The 12,722-nt window shown below is 39.9% G+C and overlaps 1 long non-coding RNA gene across 2 annotated transcripts in view; it reads left to right on the forward strand.

Moving 5' to 3' along the window:
- Window positions 1-12,722, forward strand: part of LOC107321121 (uncharacterized) — a 382,609-nt gene that overhangs the window by 138,994 nt on the left and 230,893 nt on the right. For both annotated transcript variants that reach the window (XR_014945662.1, XR_014945663.1), the window contains exon 3: window positions 10,585-10,689. This is a non-coding gene — a long non-coding RNA (uncharacterized LOC107321121). The remainder of the gene's footprint in view (window positions 1-10,584; window positions 10,690-12,722) is intronic.

Raw genomic sequence — 12,722 nt, forward strand, 5'->3', positions numbered from 1 at the left:
ATTTCGATATTTCCCCTGAAAGAGTAAGTGCAGCAACTTTGCCATCTTTGTCTATTTTCTTTCAGGTACCACTTTTTTTTTTTTTTTTAATAATATAAGACCAAGTGATATTAGTGATTCTATTTTGTTTTACGTTTATTCTTTGATCTTGCTTTGGAAAGTGTTCAAAGTGTTCTGGGTACCACATTCTGCTGACCTCTGATTATAGTCAAGGCCTCTACTCCAACCTAGAACACTTTTGCTCCCAGACGATTGAAAGAGCAAGTTCAATAGCATAGTCAGCAGGAGCAGGGAGGTACTCGGTACTGGTGAGGCTGTACCTCGAGGACTGTGTTCAGTTTAGGGCCTGCACTACAAGAATGACATTGAGGCATCTGGATGAGGAGCTACAAGATCTGGTTTAGTGGACTGTGGAAGCAATGGTAATGGGAGGACTGTTGGACTAGATGATCTGGTAGGTCCTTTCCAACCTTGTGATTCTATGATTCTATGATTCAATAACTCTATGATTATGGCAAAGCAGTCTGTCCATATCACTCTCTTCTCAGAGGACTAGCTCTTACCAATATAACAGGGTTTTTGCTTTCTCAGTAACTCATGACTCCAAATAATGTGTTGGTATTTGCTGTTCAGCAGGAATAAGAGATACAGAATGGGACCAGATAAATGAAGTGTTACTATGTGGTGGCAGAGGTGTGATTATAAGATTCCTTTCATTGATGTCTTTTCCTCTTGTAAGAGCCATATTTTTTGCTTCTACTTCACCTTTCAGTCAAGAACAAGCTATTTTACGTTCAATTCCTGTTGCATGCAGGCAGTAGTGGCCATAAAGCGGTTTATAAAATTAACTAAGCCTCATATTACCCATGTGAGAAATTCTCTGAGCTTTATAGTGTATCTAAAGCGACCAGTTACAATGCTGGGAGCAGAACCATGTCCCTCTCCCAGTACTGTCCCTTGCTCATTGGGATGGGAAAATGTACCATTACTGATTGCAGCTCCTCCTTCCAAGCTTTCTAAAGAGCATTACTTGGCAAATCACAGAATTGTACAATGCTTTGGGTTGGAAGGGACCTTTAAGATCATCTAGTTCCAACCCCCTGCAAAAGACAGGTCTCCCACTAGACCAGGTTGCTCAAAGCCCTGTCCAGCCTGGATCAGTGCTTCCAGATTAGTGGGGACAAAAAAAACAAGATAAAGGGAACATGTGTGTTGGACTTTTGTGGGTTTTAACTTATTTTTTCATCTGTGTTTAAAAGTGGTGTCAGAACAAATTGGGTGTTTTATGCCAGGCACCTCCTTTTCCTTTGCCTTTTCTAATAACGTGTTCTCTGGCAGGCTGTAGCTTCCAGGGTGAATTTCCCATCAGAGTGCTGAAGCTAAGAACTACATTGCATCACAGTTAACTCAGAAAAAAAAAATGAGGGTAACTGAACTGCAGTGTGCTTGAGATAACAGGAAGCATTTTCAAAGCAAAATATTTTGATTTTCCAGTTTTTGATTAGGGAGATATGCGATTTAGTTGGAAATCCAGTTTCCCAGCAAAACAGTCTGTGGAAAAACATTATCAAACCCAGGTCTGTGCCCTCTTTATTTTTCATCTTTAATATGTATCTAAAGAATTTCTAGCAGTCTTTGTTTTTTTTCTCTGTGCTTCTTGTATTTAAAATTAATGGTTTGTTTAACCTGAAAGTCTGTTCATGACTGGAGAGCTGGAAGAATGACAAGGAAATCATGCAGGCAAAGTCAGATTAATTTCAGAGGTGAAATGGGTTTTATTTTGATTCTTTCTTGCCACTCAATTGTGTGGAGATTGACACTTGCTTGGTACTGACATAAAATGAGAGAGGACTTCAGAGAGGGCAGTGTTATCTTGTTCCACCCAGTAAAATTAACAGCAGAATCATGAGAGGTGGATTTCATTGTTGTGGAGAAACAGTTTAAAGCAACAGCCTCTTCCTCAGTGAAACGAATTTACAATAGTTATGAATCTCAACAGCTGAAATTCACTGCTGTGCACCTAAGCCCTTTTCCTCTGAGCAGTTTCAGTGATCAGGCCTCCTGTCAGCCCTGTGGCATCGCTCAGGTTCCTGCTGCCATCTTTAAATGTTCAAGCACTGCTTCAGTAGTTGTCTTCTCCGCCCTGATCCCTGTTGGCATTGCCTTGCAGGCCATGCTGGGATGGTAGCCGATGAGCTGTGAGTCCCTATGAGTAGATCTGGGTCTGCAAATGTCTGTGCAAAGCTGAAGGCAGTAGAGAATCTGGCCCTTCATTCTTTTTAATTAACCTCTGTAGGAAGAGATACCTGAGAGTAAATAATGATTGCTACCATGTCTGGTAATGCTAGGATGAAAGAGCTGCCAATCCAAGGGAAACTGCAGAAGCATGAGGAAAAGAGACTGCTATCCAAGCATAAGGAATAGATGTACTGATATCCTTGTGTTTTCAGAAGTTATAAAAAGTCAGGCAGACTGAGGATGTGACCCTTCCTCTTTAAGACTGTCCTAAGGAAGATTTATTGAAATAAAACCTCAAGAAAGAAAAGCTTTCCCATTCTACAGTTGCAGACTTATGCATGAGAACGTGCAGCTGCAGCTACTTGTGAGGCAGTGACCCCAGCTTGCACACTCAGCAACACAGTGTCACCTGTGCCCCAGCCCAACCACTGGCCTGCAGCTATGTGAGCTCACCGCCTGTGTCTCTGCTGCTGTTGGAGCTGCTGCCTTCAGATTTTTTTCTGATGACTGCTTATGGCAATCCAAGTGGACATTTGCCACAGAGCTTTGCAGTCACACGTGAGGAAATGAAAACCAATAACATTGCAAGGAGAGAATGATGTCCTGGTGCAAAAGGTGCCTGGGTACAATAGAGGATGCTGTGCAGCACCCAAGGGAAACATAGTTAGGAAATCTAAATAAATAGCTGCTTGGTCTCTTCAGAGAACACATCAGTGAAAACATTTCTTTGGAAAAAGGGTACGTGGGTGGCTTGGCCAGCAGCATTATTTCGGTTTTGTCTACTGCAGGGAATTGTTTTTTCTCAAACTCCTCCAGCCAGCTTAATTTGGAGCAGATTGAAGCGACACTATGGGCTATGCTCGTATTAAATGAGAGCCAGGACTGTGGAGGTGAACTTCAGCAACTCTATCTATTGGGTGTTGCTGAGAGTTTCGATCCTAGGAGCGATTCATTAGAAATGTGGTGTAAGGAGCTGTAATTTGCACAGTGTGAAATGCAAATGCAGGGAGAAGTGAAAAGCAGGGGGCAGAGCACTGTAAAACAGCGTGCAGTTTTATCCTATTTCTTTTAGCTGTTTTCCCTCTTATTCCTTCCCTCATATTTTTATTTATTTATTTATTTATTTGTTCGTTTGTTTGTTTATTTATTTCACAAGAGCTTGTGTCTGCTTATTTTCTGACTGGTTTATTCCAGGGAACATATATCACTGCACGTCATCTGTCTGACCTATTAAGCTGCCTCCCTGAACTGCTGTCAGCACAGGCATATAGTGATGGGTAAATGCCCTGGGATTACTCAAGACATTCCCTAATTTTAGAATTAATGTTTTCTAATCAATAGCATATATTGGATTTACATCCAAGTGTCCAGTTGGCCAGAAATTTGAAAACCAATCATCAATTAATCAAGTTTTGCATGCTAGATGATGTTTAACACAGCTAAGTTTCCAGAAGGTGCTGGTCATAAAGGCTGGGAAAGGGAAGGAGCTCAGCTTTGCTGTCTTTAATTGTGAGGGCCAAGCGATAAGCATGGATCCTGAGCTCTATCTTGAGCCATACTGTTCTTGTGGGCCTTTAGTAAGGCTCCCATACTACAGTGCCTGTTGAGCCTCACACTTTCCTCTCATGGATGGCTCTGAGGACAATCCACATTATTTCAGAGCCTAATTTTGGTCTCAGTATGTGTTGCTATTTCCTGCTGCCTGCAGTGACTCTTGTAAGAGCTCTTGACTAGGCCAGGTCTGCAGAGCCGAGCTCATAGCTCTGCCCAGGGCAGCTGGCAGCCTGTGTCTGGCCCAGCTCCTGGCATTGAATAAGCACCTGGCTGCACCCCGAACTCACTTTAGGAACAGTGCAGCAGATATCAGGCTGTGCTGCTGAACACAAGCGTAACAGTGATGGGCTGCCATCATGGCAGTGTCATATTTTCACAGACTTTGTGAATGGCAGCAGCTGAGCACAACAGCCCGTGGGGAATGATAAGCTAAAGCCTTCGGATATTAAATCTCCTCTGAAATAGGCTCTGCCCCTGCCTGATGCCCAGGCTGTGCTTCTGCATTATCTGCCTCTCCAGGCAGCAGAATGTGGCAAATACAAAGTCTCTGCTCCATTAAGATCTTTGTCAGTCTTGCACGTCTGAAAGATCGGGAGCAGACAATCTCAAGCTTCAACATTTTGTGCTAGCTTTTAACAGTGGGTGCTTAAGGCTGTTCTTACCCCTGGGGTTCAAGCCAAGGGGAAACAGATTGGATAATTTGAGATTATTAGGGAAGGCACTTGAGTTGCTTTAAATTGTGGGCACCAGCTTGTGCTGCCCAAATACACATCAGTAATGGTCCTTAGAGAACAAAAACCAGAAGTTAATGTAAATATTTTATTTTCTGCGTAGATCACTTATATTCATGCTGGATTCTGGGACTTTAAAAGCATCTAACTCCTCACACCCAGATAGGCACATCTGAGTTCTAAATAACCTGAATATTTTCATCATTATGGCTTTGGTACAGTAATCTTTGCTGATATATATATTTTTGTATCTAGCACTTGTTATTCAAATGTTTGAAATGAATGAAAGAAATGTGACCATGTTTTTGTGAAAATAAATACCTTGTTCCATGGGCAGCTTTTACCTGAATTTTCACCATCTGTAGGCTGGACTCAAAATGGCGTACATCTCTTCATCTGTCCCACACAGTGCTCTGGAATGGGACTTTCTACCAGCCTCCCACTATCTATTAATTAGCTAGATCCTGACAGGTTTAAATGCTGCTTCTGGAGCCCCATAAGGAGTAATTCTAGTTCCTTGGCTTGTTGATATAAGCAACCAGTGCATTTGTTTGTACAAGAGGTGAAGCAGAGGACTTTACACTGAACTCCCATGATTACTATTTAATACTGTTTAATGTCTTCATTATCATGGAAGATGGGGAAGAGCGTAGCCTCCACAAGTATCAGATGACGCAAAAGTGGGAGGAGTGGTTGAAAGATAACTGCTCCCATTCTTAGGGATTGGGACAGGTTAAAGAACTGGGCAGAGAGGAGCCTCATACAGTTCAGCAAGGAGCTGTACAAACCCCTTTATTTTGGGAGGATTTATCCCATGCACCAGGACATGCTGGGAGCCAGCTTACTGAAAAGCAGTTCTGCACGAAAGGATACGGGTGTCCTCCTGACACCAACATGAAGATAAACCAGCAATATGCCCTTGAAGCTGAGGAGACACATATATACAGCACTGAGGGTTACTATAGGAAGTGCACCATCAGCAGATCAAGGGAGGTGGACCTCTCACTGTACCCAGTGCTGGTGAGACTACATCTGTTGTGGTGTCCAGTTCTAGACATACTGGAGCAAATCTATGGATGGCACCTTAAGATGATAAAAGGACTGGAGACAGAGTCATATGAGGAGAATCTACAGAAGCTGGACTTACTTACCCCTTGGGAAGATCTTGTCACTGTGAATGAATATCTTTTGGGTGGGTATAAAGAAGGTGAAGACGTTTTTTCAGGGATGCTCAGTAAAATAACAAGAAGCAGTCACAAAATACAAGATATTCCATTAAAAAATAAGGGAAAACAAAATCAGTGTGAGGGTGGTTTCACACAGCTTTGGTGTCCCAGAGAGGCTGTGGAGCCTTCATTATTGGAGATGTGCAAAACTTAATAGAACATGGTCCTGCACAGCCTGCTGTAGACCTACTTTGAAAAAGGGAAATGGAGCAGGTGATCTCCTGAGGTCCCTCCCAGCTTCAGCTGCTCTGGGATTCTATGATTGCAGAGAGGCCTAGGAATTTCCAGAACCGTGGCCAAGCTTTTCTTTGTCTTTCTGGTCATTAAGAAAACAATAAACGCTCTATTTTGTGCTGCCAGCCTATGTTTAAATGTACAAAAGCATGAAATTCACTGGAATATTGTAGAAGTGAAAAATACGTTGCTGTTGCATTTTTACTATTAACTTGTCATTATTTTTATTTATTTATTTATTTATCTATTTGTGACAAAGGAATAAGTTGCTCCTGACTGGAAGGTCTGTCCACAAAAGGAATCCACAAAACCATTATAGGGATGGCATCTTCACAAAGGAACATCTGTTAAAGGAAATGACCTGCACAAAGTCATTGCAAGTCTTTTGTTCGCTAACTGGCTACCTATTGAGAACTAAATGATGTAAATGAATTATAGTCATTGGCTTTTCATCTCCAGTGAATTGGGCTCAAATGCCTAATAAGGCACCGGGTGAAAATGAGCCTCTAAGGCCTCCCTTCTAAATCCCCTGTTATGCACCATATAAATTAGCACATTAGCGGGCTCCCCTCGAGGGACAAGCTGGACTAGGACAGCAGGTGTGTCTCATAATTGAGATGCAGCAGCAGAGCAGGGCTTCTGAACGGTGCCAAGGAGTTTCATGCTATCACTACTATCTGTAACTTCCAAGAGCTCTAAACTGGCTCCTGGTTTTAGCAGATCCGTCTCTGAAGCATCAGCAAAGCCTTACAAGGAAGAAAAGAAACTACCAGTCAGTGCTATTCATCCTTCCTGCTAGGAGCAGTAGAGAACAGGGTCAGTAGAGTTCCTATAGCTGCCTGGCAACTGGCATTTCCTGTCATGCTAATGCAAGATGTCACCAGCTCCAGGGTAGGCAACAGTAGATTCCTATTTGATTCAAAGTTCAGGGCTCTCCTACTTTATCAATTTACCTGACAGAATACCAGAGCAATATGGTTGCTGTCATAAAGACCTGGAAGAAGGTTTTCAGGTGGAGATACATACATTCAGAGTCATATTTCTAGAGCTCAGCTGAATTATTCCTGTTGACAAAAGCGGCTCATGTGTTGAAGTGGAACACTGATAAAATCAGTAAAAACAGTTTGTTTGCTCTTATCAGAAGCTATTTGCAAACCTGCCAAACTGGAAAACAGTCTTTTTCTTTTTTTTTTTCTTTTTCTTTTTTTTCCCCATCTTTTGCTTAGCTATTATAATATTCTTATTAGAGCATAACCCTTCTACCCTGATGATGATTAAGAGACTATGTCACAAAACTCTGGATTAAATTGATGTGTTCACTGCTTTAATCTTGGGGAAGCAAATTAATCTCTCCTGACATTCTGATGGCTTTATGAGAATGACACAAAGAATTATATTGGCAGAAGGATGCAGCTGAATCCTAAGAGCAGTGATTCCAATTAGCTGCCGGTGGGTAAACCCCAGCTACCCTTCAACCCTTCAAAGATGATACACTGGATTCTATGCAGACTATCTCCAAAGCAATGTTAGAGCAGATAGTTAAAAGGTGTTCCTAAAACTAAATAGGTCTCTGTAAATATTGGTGAATATTTGTGAGCATGATCCTAAATTTAATTCAGAAATAGCCTTGAGTTCTTGAAAACTAAAATTGTCTTTAATAGAAAAATTGTTCATGTTCTTTGTCTCCTGAGGCGGAGCCAAAGGGAGACTGTCTGAAACTATTAACACGAAGAGTAATGACAGGAGAGGAGAGAGATGTGAAATATGAGGATTAGGAAAAGAAACTTAATCCAGACTAACAGTTTGGATAGCAGTTAAGCACGTGTAGTAGAAGCAGGCACAGATTTCTCTAACTTGTCCTGAATTACAGTCTCTCAAATGTCCTAATCATCATGCTGTATATTCAATATCTGTAGTTCTTTCTGGCTTAAACATAATTGGGTCAGGGAAAAAGTGATCTCTGTTTTTCTCTATTAACTATCTTGGTATGGATACATCTCATTTTTTGCTCCTTTATCAACATGAGAAGCCCCATCCAGTGTGCAAGGCTAGCCAAGACCTGCTAAGAGAGACAGATACAGCTTCATTCTGCAAGAGGTGGGTGAGGCAACCAAATGAGCTCTTCCACAGAAGGACCAGACACAGGCACAGACATCCTCATTGAGAATAATGTGTACCTCATTCTGAGAGTCTCTGCTTCAGCAAATTAATATCATCTACAAATAATAAACAAATGCATAGGTCATTAATACCAGACTCATGGAACTCTCAGTGCTTCAAGGTCTCGGTCCCTGAATAACCTTAGATACTCTGAAGTATCTAACTCCTGTTTCTTTGGTCTGTAAGGGATATTGCTGTATATGCAGAAGGAGTTATGACAAAGCTTTTTACAGGGTTGTGGAAAACTCTAACTTTTTACTCAGTTGTTAGAGAAGGGAAAAAAGAAATTGGAAATCTCTAGAAGTGTGTGTGTATAAGGAATTTTGCCATGTAAAACAAGGTACATTGCTTGATGGACTCCCAACACCCAGAGAAATTACATAATCAGTGGAAGGTGTAGGAACCATTATAGTACTATTTTAGTCCCTTAGCAGAACCTTAGACTGGATAAGATGCTTCATCCACTTAACATGTCCTTTGTACAGAAGAGCAGTTCAGCCTTATGTGGTGGTCAAAGTCAACCCTTAAGGCTGAACAGTGCTGCACTAATATATCAAAGAGGTTAGTGTTACCTGAAGCCCACTATCAGGAACTGGGACATTATCAGAGTCCACAGTCTCAATTCTTTAATCCAAAGAAACAGAAGATTACTGTTTTCAAAAATCTTTAGGCAATGCAGGAACAAAGGTGCTATTGACAGTCATATCATAGAAATTTTTTTAGTCTGTCCTTCTACCTTAAGGCAGAATGAGCAATATATAAACCATTTCTGGCACATACTCTCTAACCTGGTTAAAGACCTCTGATGTGGTAGACTCCAGCACCACCCCAGGCAAACCCATTGTTGTACTTCAATGTCCTTGCACTGAGACTTCAGCAGTGCAAAGAATGTGTTTAAAATTACAGAACAGAGGTAACAAGGGAGAGCAATTGTTAAAGACATAAGCCAACTGGAGGGAGGTGTTTAAAAATAGGCTTCTTTTATGTGGATTATTACATAAGGGACATCTGAGGGTAGTGGAATGATTAAGGCTTTGGGGATAAAATTGTTCCTGTGGAAAACAGAAAAGCTTTCTTTCTTTTTTTACTTTATCCCACATACTTCGGCATTCTACATTATTGGGAAGGCTTGGGAATGCAAAAGAAATGGTATCCTTTGATCGCAGGCCTAACACTAAACAAATGTAACGAGAAACTGAAATGGTAGATGCAGTATGAAGGCTTAGAATACCACTCATGTCTAGATTAAAGTGAGAGTTCTTGAATAATTTCTTCTTTCATTTCAAAGAAAAAAATCTTATCTCCCAGGAAAATCAAAACAAGGAATAAAATACTTATCTCTGACTGTTTTTTATCTAGTTCTGCATTGTAGGCCAAGAGGAGAGTGTGTACAGCAATGAGTCACTAATATATTCATTGGAACCCAAAGTGTTCTGTGAAAAATGCTGGAGTACAAAAGCAATTACCATTCATCATTATATACAATGGAAGTAGCATTATTATCAAGTGATAACGTCTTCTGAAATAATACATTTGCAACATAGATAAAGGAGCAACTTCTGCCTTGCTATTACTGTTATCTCTAGAATGCTTATATCTTTTTCCTTTTGGATGTTTTTCCTGTCCAAATGAGTTTTGACCTTAGTAAAGAGCATGGATTTCCAACAGAGAAAGTTAATTTTCCATAATAATTAAAAGCATAGCTATTGCAACCTCTGGGTGTGCAAACTAGAAACATTTGTTTAAAGTCAGTCCTTAAGCAGACTATAAGCAAAGGAATGCCCAAGTGAAATTCAGCTGCCATACAGCAAAGCAGTGCCAGCTTTCCATATCTCTTTATTTCTACCAATTACTTAGCAGACCATAGGATAGAGGCTGCCCATAGAATGGTACAAGTGCACCTGGCAGCCTGTTCTAGGATGAAAGAAGTGGACGGATGGGTGCAATGAGGGTTCACAGGATTGAAGGAAATGATATAGGTTTGCTTAGCAATGGGGATCAGTGTATTAGCTTAATCCAATATATAAGGCTGGGATCAAAGAAACAGGAGCCTTCATCTGATGATGAGGCAAGGAATGTCAAAGGAAAATGAACTGACACATATCTTTTGCCGTGTAAGTGAATATCATTTTATATGGCTCAATGTTCATCTGTGTAACTTCTGTATTTGGGAACTGAACGGCAGAACCTGAGGCACCTGCAATAATACCATTACTTTCTAGGAAATTATGGTGGAACCATTGAGATGATCTGCACAGTAATTTGCCCTAAAAGCAAACAGCATTTCCTGTACCTGCCCAAATACTTTGTCAGGGTACTGAGAATGTATTCTGATGTGCCACCTGAGTGGAAATGACCTGGTCCAGAAGAGGCACAGGAGATAACATACACCAAGCTGTGGATGTGAAAGCATAACTTCACTTTTTTTTTTCTTTCTTCAGTCTCCAGGTCACTGTGTAAATCCACCCATTTTGTACCCTGCTGGCAATGTTGTCTGTATCACTGACGGAAGATGGTGTGCTCCTTCCTTAGCCTCAGTGCAGCAGGTAAGGGAAAGCCGACACTACTGCTTCTAGAATTCATCCTTTAGGGGTATCTCTAAGCAAATTCTCTTTAGCTGGTTTCTACATGCTTTGAAGGGTCTCCTATTAAAAGCTTCATGCATTCAGACAGAGTAGTCTTATTTAAGTTTGATCAGGGACGGTTGGAGAGGAATGACTGCCATGCTTCTATCTATGCTGGAGAGCCTTGGGAAATGACTTTACAGTTTTTAGCTTTCTGTTTTCACTTATGAACTTTTCCTTAAAACCTGGATGAGGGAGGGTTTGATTTTGGGGGAAAAAAATGGACGTTTTGGTGCTATGGAGCTGAGGAGGAAAAGTGCCATAGAAAACTTCTCTCCTTTATTAAGGAGAAGCATTATGTACATAGAACTCTGCATTTCTAACTTTTCAATAACTGTGTCTTTATACTTGTACCAATACCTTTTACTCTAAGGAACAATTTAAATCAGTTCTGAAATTCAAGTTTATCAGAACAATAATGTGCTAAGATGTTGTGCTAACAGTGTTTGATAGCATAGAATTTCCTGATGTTTAATTTCACTCTGCATAAACCACATTTCAACAAATTCTACAATTTCTGTTCCTTTCTGCTGCAAGAGATTGGTTGGATGATGTTTCTTTACTGCTGCCTCTCTGGAGCTAAGCATCAGATCTAGTGCTACTATATCATCCTATCTTTGAAAAGGAGTTAAGATTAATGTTTTATCAATACAGCAATAAAACAAACCAGTTGTGTTTTCAAAAGTTAAATTCTATGTGAATGCCCAGATCTTGTATGTTCTTGTCTGCCACCTCTGCTGAGGCACCTACAAAATTGTTTCTAGAGCAATGTTTTCTTCCATGATAATGAAGAATTGCAAGTATAACAAGTATAAAAACCTCCAGAGATTTGTTTTAAGATAATGAATTTTTAAGAAAATTCAAAATTTAGAAGTGTGGATGTCTTTTGGAACATTTTTAGCACACTTTCCTACATTTAGTGTAATAGATCCAATAAGTACATTTCTTCATTGATTTGATGACAGAAAGACTTGCCCTTTATATGTTCAGCCTTTGATAATAAAATTAATTATTGATATGGCATAAAATGAAAGTACTGGTTATCTGAAATAACAAGTTTTATATCAACTGTTAGGAAACATAATTTTCTTATCTTCCTGTCAATTCCACAAAATTACACCTACTCAGGTTTTAAAAGGTATATCAATTCTGTATTTCCAGTATACTTCTTTGCCATTGCATATGGAGATGTCAGACATCAGTTGTGTTAGCTTTTTTTATTTCTTCCATATTTCAATGTTATTTCATTCAAACTGTGTGCATTTGTGTGCACATAACGGGAGATAACAGCAAAATACAAAATTACTGAAAATAAAACTTTTTCCATAATCAGATAAGAGATTATTTATGCTCAGCTTGGTTTTAAATGCATTCAGACTAACAATATTTGCTCCAAAGTTACAGCAGTCTTTGAAAACCTGCAATTTCAAATATTAAATTCTATCGAAGATAAGTATCCTCATTTCTGGAGATTCAGGAGTACAAATTAACTTTGCATAATTTCTCTTAATGGATCTACAACAAATTTAAAAGCTTTCACAGTCCCTAAAACTTTCAGGTGCTGCCAGCTTATTCCTGACCCATTTAAAGAGAAACATAGTACGTTTCTTTTCCACAGAAATAAATACATATCCTGTGTGACTATTGATTAATTCTGCTGTGTTTCAATACAGTTCTTTCTCCATCTCTCTCTTCTCTCTCTTTCTTTGCCTATGTTATTTCTTTATTATATATTTCTCAGCGTGCTCATCTCTTAGCTGGAAGAAAATACCTCTATGGTCACCTGTGGTCTGTAACTATACATTTTTTATGTTTCATGTGCTTCTCCAGAGTATTACTTTTCCTTCAATTTATTTACATTTTGCTTGTTGGCTGTTGTGTTTAGCGTTGTACTAACACAGAACAGGAATTAATTCCTTCTCTCTGGTATTGGATACGTGTCAATTATTTAATAT

This window comes from Coturnix japonica, chromosome 1, assembly GCF_054131305.1.
Source record: "Coturnix japonica strain WE chromosome 1, WE-NBRP24, whole genome shotgun sequence".
NCBI lineage: Eukaryota > Metazoa > Chordata > Aves > Galliformes > Phasianidae > Coturnix > Coturnix japonica.